This window comes from Anopheles coustani, chromosome 3 (assembly GCF_943734705.1).
Source record: "Anopheles coustani chromosome 3, idAnoCousDA_361_x.2, whole genome shotgun sequence".
Classification (NCBI taxonomy): Eukaryota; Metazoa; Arthropoda; class Insecta; order Diptera; family Culicidae; genus Anopheles; species Anopheles coustani.
This window is the reverse complement of record NC_071288.1, coordinates 41,733,754-41,741,982: the sequence shown is the minus strand read 5'-3', so window position 1 is coordinate 41,741,982 and position 8,229 is coordinate 41,733,754. Positions and strand designations below refer to the sequence as shown.

Below are 8,229 nucleotides of genomic sequence, written 5' to 3'. Positions count from 1 at the left end.
GTCGCGCCGTTTTCGGTGCGTAGGAAAGAACGAAAATCCTGACTGACACATCGGATCGTGCGTAGATGCGTAGATCGATTGGGGAGCTTCCACCCTTCGTTCCCGTTGTGAGTTTCGGAGGCAAAGTAGGCCGACTGGGGCTCCTCGGCTAGACTGTGTGTTGCTTACGAGAGGAGGTTTTCGAGAGGTGGGTAATAGGACGACCCCCCTTTCCCTTCGGTGTCCTTCCGCCTTTCACGCCTGCGCATCGTCTGCCCATGGGGTGGAGACTAGGAATTAGGGTTGGTGGCTGCTTGAATGGGGCGGAGAATGCCGTCGTGAATAAAGGCGATTGCGGCGGCGCTATCATGCGTTCCTTTCGGTGGCCTGTTCGGGTTGCGGGTTATCCGCAACACCGGTAGCATGAATCGAATTTCGTTTCGAGCATGATTTTTTTCCTTTTCGTCAGCGTAGTTTTTGCCTGCGATGGGGGGACGACGCATGGTGACCCACCGGTTTACAGAAGGGGCCGCTCGTTAAACGAGCTGCAGTCCGAAGAATTTAGTTCTCATCATTTTGGATTAGTTGATTAGAGACAACAAGACATCCAGCGTGAGGCGAACGCAGGCTTGAGACACGGTTGTCTTTGTGGACGCACGGGTTGTTTGGCTTTATGGAAAGGCAAATGCGTGGCATGGGCAGCGAAGCGTGCCCATTGCTCGTGACGGAACAACGTGGAAGGTGGTGTTCGCGCGAGACACATTTTCGACACATTTCATCATCCCGCCGGTGATGGCTGGCAGGGTTCACGAAGTTCGTGTCCTACACGATGACGATGAAAATTTCCTACCGGGTATGCAAATGAGTCGTAAAGGTGACAAATTTGGGAAAGCGTGCCGAGCGCTTGGAGAAAATGGTAGAAAGCCATTCCCGTTAGGGTCTTTGATTCTCAATCAGCCACAAAATCGGCACTCATAGGATTTTGTACTGCAGTTATGATTTTTGAAAGGTACGTTTATTTAACGTTTGCTGCAGCAGTTTTTCGCTACTTGGAGTCTGTACTTAGTCAGTACTTTCCCCGGGGAATTTGGAACATCGTTCAAGACGGCCTTTAGGATGGGGCTCCCATTACATCATTATTATATCAACTGCCTCAATTTGTCATTCCGGAGTTCCGTCGGGGAACTAATGATTCTCAGTAAATCAAAACAGCGCACCAAGTTATCGTTCTTAGGATTTATGTGAATCCTTTCCGATTAGTCACCATCGTTAGTGGCGCCCGAACCAAACATAGTTCTGCATTCTTCCGACATGTTTCTTATACCGTCCCATTTCGGGTGCTTGAGCGATCGCTGCTGAAGAGCTGCCCTTCTAAGAAGCGACACGTCATCGATCGTATCGCGCGGGATCGTTGACGTCTCCCCGAAGTCTAGCCACGATCGTCGATTAGTGTTATGTCGAGCGACGAATAGCAGAAAATGCGACCCCCCCTATTATTATCCTTTTCGTTATTATCAGACCTCTTGGTCTTTTGTGCGCGGTCAAAAGGCTGTGGCCGGATTGAACCGCAATCGTGCGGAATCTCCCCGGGAAGAGTTGACTGTTTCGGCGTTTTCGACTTCACAACAACAGCAACATTCCGACGTACGTTTAGACGTTATGAAGTAAGCGTTATGATCATGACAGCGAACGAAAAAAACACGATGAGAGTTAAACAAAAATGAAGCAAAATGAAACGAGAAGCACACCAGAGCCCGATGTAGCAATTATTTCCCACCGTTATGCGAGGATCGCCTATTTTTCATGCTGCCTGTAACCCGTCCGGCTCCGAAAAGCGGCCTTCTGCTCCTAATACACACTTTGCCCTGTACCGTTTGCAAAATTGACCGAAGCGAACGATTTAATTTTGATGACGTTGCCGTTTATGTTTTTATGCGCATGCGGGGACCGCTCGAACGCTGTTGGTTGGGTCGCATACGGTTGCTTTTTTTTATACTTTGGTTTGTTAGTTTTACGCTGGTCAGCATTACTCGATGCCTGAATTTTGGATTAGGGTTTGAGCCAAATGTTAGTGACTTTAGACGAGTAAGCAACATACAGCATGGTGAATTGAGTCATATAATTGTTCAAGATCGGTTTATCAGCTTTGAGCAAGTCTTCTTATTACAATGCTTCGAAATCCAATCTTGAATACGATATCACTGAAAGTTAAATGCTGTCACCTTGAGCTTATACTGATTGAAAAGGTAAAAAGAGTAACACCTTCAGTGTTTGCTTATCGCAAGTCTGCTCCAACCACAAACTTTCAACGTCCTCCAAAAACGCCGCGACTTCATTTGCATGAACTTTTTGCGGTTTCTCAGAAATGTTCACCTACAGCACGCATGCCCCCCTCGGGGCATGGGGGCCGTAAGTTGGTCAGCATGCGACATAAATGTGTGTCTCTTTTTGCATTCGTCTCGTCTCGAGTCTTCCCCCTCTCCCTGGAATCCCCTTCGGCTGAATCCGCGTGGCAGTTTCAATCCACCACCGATCAATGATCCTCGTACTGCATGGGGGGGGAAGCTATTCATGTCCGCTTGGGGGTGACTTTGCGGGTATTAAATTTAATTACCTCTTTTAACCTCTCGGCACGGTACCGGCACAGTTGTGTATTGCGTGGTTTAACAAGAGCTGTCTGCTTTAACGTCATCTGGGTATGGGGGAGGGGGGCTGAGATTGACTACTGCTCGAAGTGATTGTGGTCACGTCAAAAGTGCACGGAAAGTATGGCGCTGTGTGTGCGTGTGCGTGTGTGCACCTTGGGCCAAAATTCGTCCAATCATCCGTGGCAGCGACGCCGCTGCCTCTTGTTTGCAAAATGCTGCAAAGATCGGCGGGGAGAGTCCATGCTGCGCGAACACCGGGAGAAACCGGCGTAGCTCAAATCGGCATGATCAATCCGTCCGTCGGGCTCGAAATATGCCCTCGCTTTAGGTGCATGAGGGTAGGGCTGTGTTAAGTGGTTTGATGGTTTGGCATTCCCCTCAACGACCCCATCCCGCCATGTATGGAGTGGCCCAAGGAGCAGGGGGCGGACGGGCGGGAGTGAATTCGCATTTCGAATTCCCCGTGCAAAAGTCCAGCGAGATAACGTGTTCTGCACAGAGCACAGCAGAGGTCAAGCGAACGTTGGTTCCAGCGACCGAAAGGAGCAAGTTTCAGTTGATATGCATGCGAAGCTGTCTACTCCTGTGTGTGTGTATTTGTGCACGTGTATGTGTGCTGTACATGGTCGCATACTTAACGAAGCGCGAGATGAAACGGGAATGAAGCATAAGGAAAAAACAGGCACACACGGAATCACCGGGAGAGGGAGGGCAGGCTCCGAGGGTGTTGGAGCCAGTTCGCGAACAAGTTTCCCCCCTTTACCGCCTTCAGCATGCAGCACATCCTTTTCAAGAGTTTCTTCCCGGCCGTGGTGTGGGGAACATGCATTTCACGTTTGTTTTTTTTTCTTCTTTCGCAGTTTGCGAATCTTTTGACTCGCTTTTCTCACTGCTGTGTTTTGCTGGCGACGATCGCTGTCGATCGTTCGTTCGAAATCGGTTGCGCCAAATGCGTTCTGCAAAGGATGGGAAGGAATTGGCAGAGTTTTCGATTTAAACTATACAACCATATTTAAACAGCCAACCAACAAGTCAAGTCTTTCGGCAAAGGATGACCGTATGGCAGTCGCCGGGAAGATGGCGATCGCGGAATTCGGAGGTTCACGAACAGAGGCTGGCCGACGCATAGATCCCCTCCCCAGCCTCCTCTCCACCTTAGCTTCCCTTCTCAGTTGTTCACTTTTTTTTCTGTCGTTTGCCTTCTTTTGGGGCGACTATTTGCACGGCTTTGGCCCGGAGGAGCACGACGGTGCGCTGTGTAAGGCATTGGAGGGAGGCAGCGTCGTAATGCTGTTATGCTTCTCCTGCATAGCAACCGCGTGGCAGCACAGGCAAAGGCAACAACGACGAGAAGCAGAAGCCAAGACCACAGAGCAGCATCGACGAAGGGCATGTGGAAGCCTTTTAAAGTAAACGCACCGGACGCGGCGTTGTATGTTGAGGCGCTGGGCTAAATACGGTAGTTGTGCGGAGGCTGTTTTTCATATGCTGCTGGCAAACTGAAATACCCCTCGCCGAGCGCCGAAGAAGATCAAACAAATCGTGAAATGGCGAGAGCTGGCGGTTCGATTTTGGTTCGCGAAAATAAAAATATTTGTTCCAACTAGGTTTTCCTTCGCGCTTTTCAATATTCGCGAACCTACTTTCCGTTGGAGGGACGATTTCACTTTAACCACACCATAGTTACTATTTATATTGATGGCTTCGTTTTAGCTTCACCGTTCAGCGAGGATCGTTTGTCATGCTGCCTGAATGGGCGGCAAACCACGGCTGGTCAAATGATGGTGCGGTGCAACATTTTATGCGCCGCACAAATAAATCAAGCCCGTTCCGGCAAGCCTTTTCAGCACAGCCAAGCCTTTTTCAGCACGGCATGAGTTGCATCTCGTGATCGGGTCTCCGTGCGAGGCTGCCGGCCTCGGCTGATGGAGCACATACAGCGACACTGCAAGATGTGTCCTTTAATTGACGCGCCCTTCACTTCGCTGTCGATCACGTGGACGGCGATCGTTTCATACCTGATTTAATGATGTTACGTGCAAAAGGTGGTTCGTTTCTTCACCGTACGTGGCCTCTTTACACGGTGCAGGCAAAAAGGGTATTAGTGTTACAACAAACGTAAACCGCTTGTACTAATTTAAGTTTCTAAGCACAGCCATATTTCTGGAAAACCCCCGGTGCTTTTGTTTACGATCGGGTTCGTCATCGGTTGAAAACGCAGCCGCCTATTTCCGGTTGGAAACAAAAATCGTTACCTCGGTGACCGGAGACCGAAAGTGGGGTTGCTGTGAGTCAGCCGGATCGGAGGGCAGGAGCAGTTGGCCCGACTCGGTGGCGATTGTGGTTGTCCGTGACTTAATTTTCTCACGTCTGCTGGTCCCTCGCATCGGATCGACGCAGCATACCACAGGCTCGACGACGGTGGGCATCGCAAAGGGCGCCAACGCGGAGAGAACAATGTTTATGCAAAAACTTGACCGCCACATGATGTATTACCACTCGAGACCGTCTTTGCCGATGTAGTTGTGTGGCGTCCGGGCTGGCCATCTGATCTTTTGCACGTCGACCATCGATCGACGTTCAGTTGAATAAGAATAGAGTTGTAACAATTTTGCAAAATGCATGTGGAATTATGTTGAAAGTCGTATTCTATTGTTGAATTTAAATAGATTTCAAGGTAGGATGGTATAATATTATAATTTCACAGATTTTAATACTTGAAAACAAAAAAGAGTTGTTTAATTTTAATTCCTGAATTATTCTAATGGATATCGAAAGAGTAATTTATTTCGTAAAACACATCAACAGTTCACAGATACGAGCTGGAGCTGAAACTACACTACAAATACTGGGAAATCATAAGATTCCGTAGCAAATATATCAGATGTTGCATCACTCTTTTGCCAAGGCGGCCATTCACATATAATTATACGAGCCGGAGCTGGAACTGCACTACAAATACCGGGAAATCATAAGATTCCGTAGCAAATAACGTTTGCATTAAAAAAAATAGACAAATTTTCATTGGTGATGAGAAAAAAGTTATGCTAGCTAATTGAATGAAGTAAACTTTATTGTAAAGTTACATCTTTTAAATACTTTCAAAAAATATCCCAACGGCCAGTAAATCGGCCTTACGGTCCTTGACCAATCGTGTAACGATATTTTTCAGTTGTTGTGTAGCATTCATGACCAAATGCTACACCGTTTGGACTTTAAAATGTTGGAATAGGTCTTACCTTTAAGTGTTGTAATTGTTTTTTCGTTTGGTTGTAGTTGAAAGGCATAAGAAGAGTTAGCAGTGTGGGGTATATCGATTATATTTGACCCGTTCAACTCTTCCGATGCTCTTTGCGCATGATTTACTGTGGCCAGGTATGTCAAAACCACTGAATCGTACTCTTTATGATGTTTTCTGATAAATCTGCTTGATTCCGGAAGGCACTGTACACTCTACACTTCTCCATACGCCGGAAGTCTTGACAGGTTGAAAAGCGACTTTGTGTAGTTCCTTATCGCTGGTTTTTAGTCACGATATGATGTTCTATGGGAGTTAAGGGACCCTAAAACAATTTACAACAAGCTTCAAAAGCAACATAAAGTATGAGAGTTGTTTACCACTTGTCACCGTCTGGCTTTAAATAATCTTTAGTCACGTGATCCGCGATACAGCTGGATGTTTTAACACACAATCAAACGTAGATGGTTTAATGTGTTGGCAACGGCGGATTCAATTTTAATGATACATTTTTCAAACTTGTTCTGAATTTAAAAGAAATGCTATTCTTTACTTTCTGTTCAACAGAAAGTTGCTAGCGTTTTCCGTTTTTGCATGAAAAATTGGTAAAATTTCTCTATTTCTTTTTTTTTTAATGCAAACGTTATATGAAATGTTGTCCTTCGTTCATCATTTCCGAGGCGGCCATTCATATATGATTTTACGAGCTGGCGCTGGAACTACACTACAAATACTGGGTAAACAGTCCGGATCGTGTATCGTGTATGCAAATTTATTCTACTTCTCCATCAATCTGACCGCATGATTTATTGACTCTTTCAGTAATATAGTACCAATACTGTCTAATGAAATGGGTGAATGCAGCAAAAAAGTGGGTCTTATCCTGTATTTGTTTGCGAAAATAATTTATTTTCTCGGCATACCGGTTTTACATAACCGCTATGCAATCTTTTGCGTATTGTTTGAATTTCTGATTTGAATTGCAGAACGCTAAATGTATAGGTAAACGTAAGACCGCTCGGTTCTCGGCGTGGGACAACATCTGTGGCTAGAAAAGTAGTTTCATTCCTTTTTTTAAATGCTTTTTCTCGATCAACTACGATTTAAAGCAAACTTACCTTCAACAACAGAGCACTGGCATCTCATGTTCAAGTGGAAACATGTTCCATCCCGTTTCAGAACACGGGCCCATTTCGTCCATCTATTTAACTTTCCTGTTGTTGTTTGCTTGTCGATGGATCAGTTTTATGGCGCACGGTTTTATTTTCTTACAAACGAGCCAGAGAATAGAGAAAGCCATAAACGCTGGAGCTTTTTTCGGCGGCCTGAAGACGAAAGAGTGCGGTGTGAAGTGGGTAGCGAGACCGTAGCGGCAAGAGCGAAACAGTGTCGACGCGAACTCCTCGAAGTCGCCGATAGACGGCGCGGGCCACGTTACGACGTGGCCAGGTTTATTGACTTTGATTAAGTTGTTTGCGGGTTGACGATGTGTGCGGCACTCTGGGAAGGTATCCGTGGCACCGAAGCTCTCGAGAGACTTGCACGAACGGTCCGGGTGCCCCTTGTGGTATGAGTATTTGGTAGTTCTTGTCGGTGGTGTGCACCCCTGGCACGATAGTCCGATCGCCCGGGAAACCAGTAAGGAAGGTGGGAAGCATTTTATCTGCAATCCAACAGACGCGTCTTAGGAGCGTGGGTAGAGCAACGTTCTGGTGCTGATTGCAGCGCGCCGATCACCACCACCGCCTTAAGACTTGTGAAGGGAGATTCGATCGGATTTTCTTCTCCATCGGGGAAGCAAGGGAAGGGAACCGGTGGGAGGTTAGAACGCTTGATCGAACGATATCGACGAAGACGACGGTGATCGTGAAGAAGAACTTGAACTTGATTCTGCCTAATTTCCATCTGCTTCAGTAACTGAAGATGGGTTGTTTCGAGCCCGTCTGCCAACCACTCGTACGTAGGCCCAGTACTCTTGAGCGTCTTCCTTGAGGCAGCTTTGAAATTCATCCCTCCTTGGGCGCGTCAGGAAACCAGTTTTCATGTGCTGATCCGTTGCTGAAACTCTTCTCGCCGCCTCTCGCCGCGTCTTCCGTTGCGCCTGAACGAGCGCTGGCGTACCTTGATATTCTGCTGCTTTCAGGCCCTATCGAAGGTTGGTAATGCAGCTTGTAAAAGGGAAGCACGAAGCCGTGCACATCGTCCCAGGCTTCGGTCACTTTTTCTCCAGCCTCGAACGGTGGTCCATAATGACCGGAGCCTATACGCTACTGCGCTACGACACTCGATTCGTCGACCTGTTCCCTCCTGTTTTCTTTCATGTGGTCCTGGGTTTGGCCCGTCGGACGGTGGGCTACTGTGTCT

General features: G+C 47.3%; 1 protein-coding gene across 1 annotated transcript in view; it reads left to right on the top strand.

Moving 5' to 3' along the window:
* The window catches only part of LOC131258751 (dedicator of cytokinesis protein 3), a 61,220-nt gene that overhangs the window by 24,381 nt on the left and 28,610 nt on the right, over nucleotides 1-8,229 (top strand). The window lies entirely within an intron of this gene.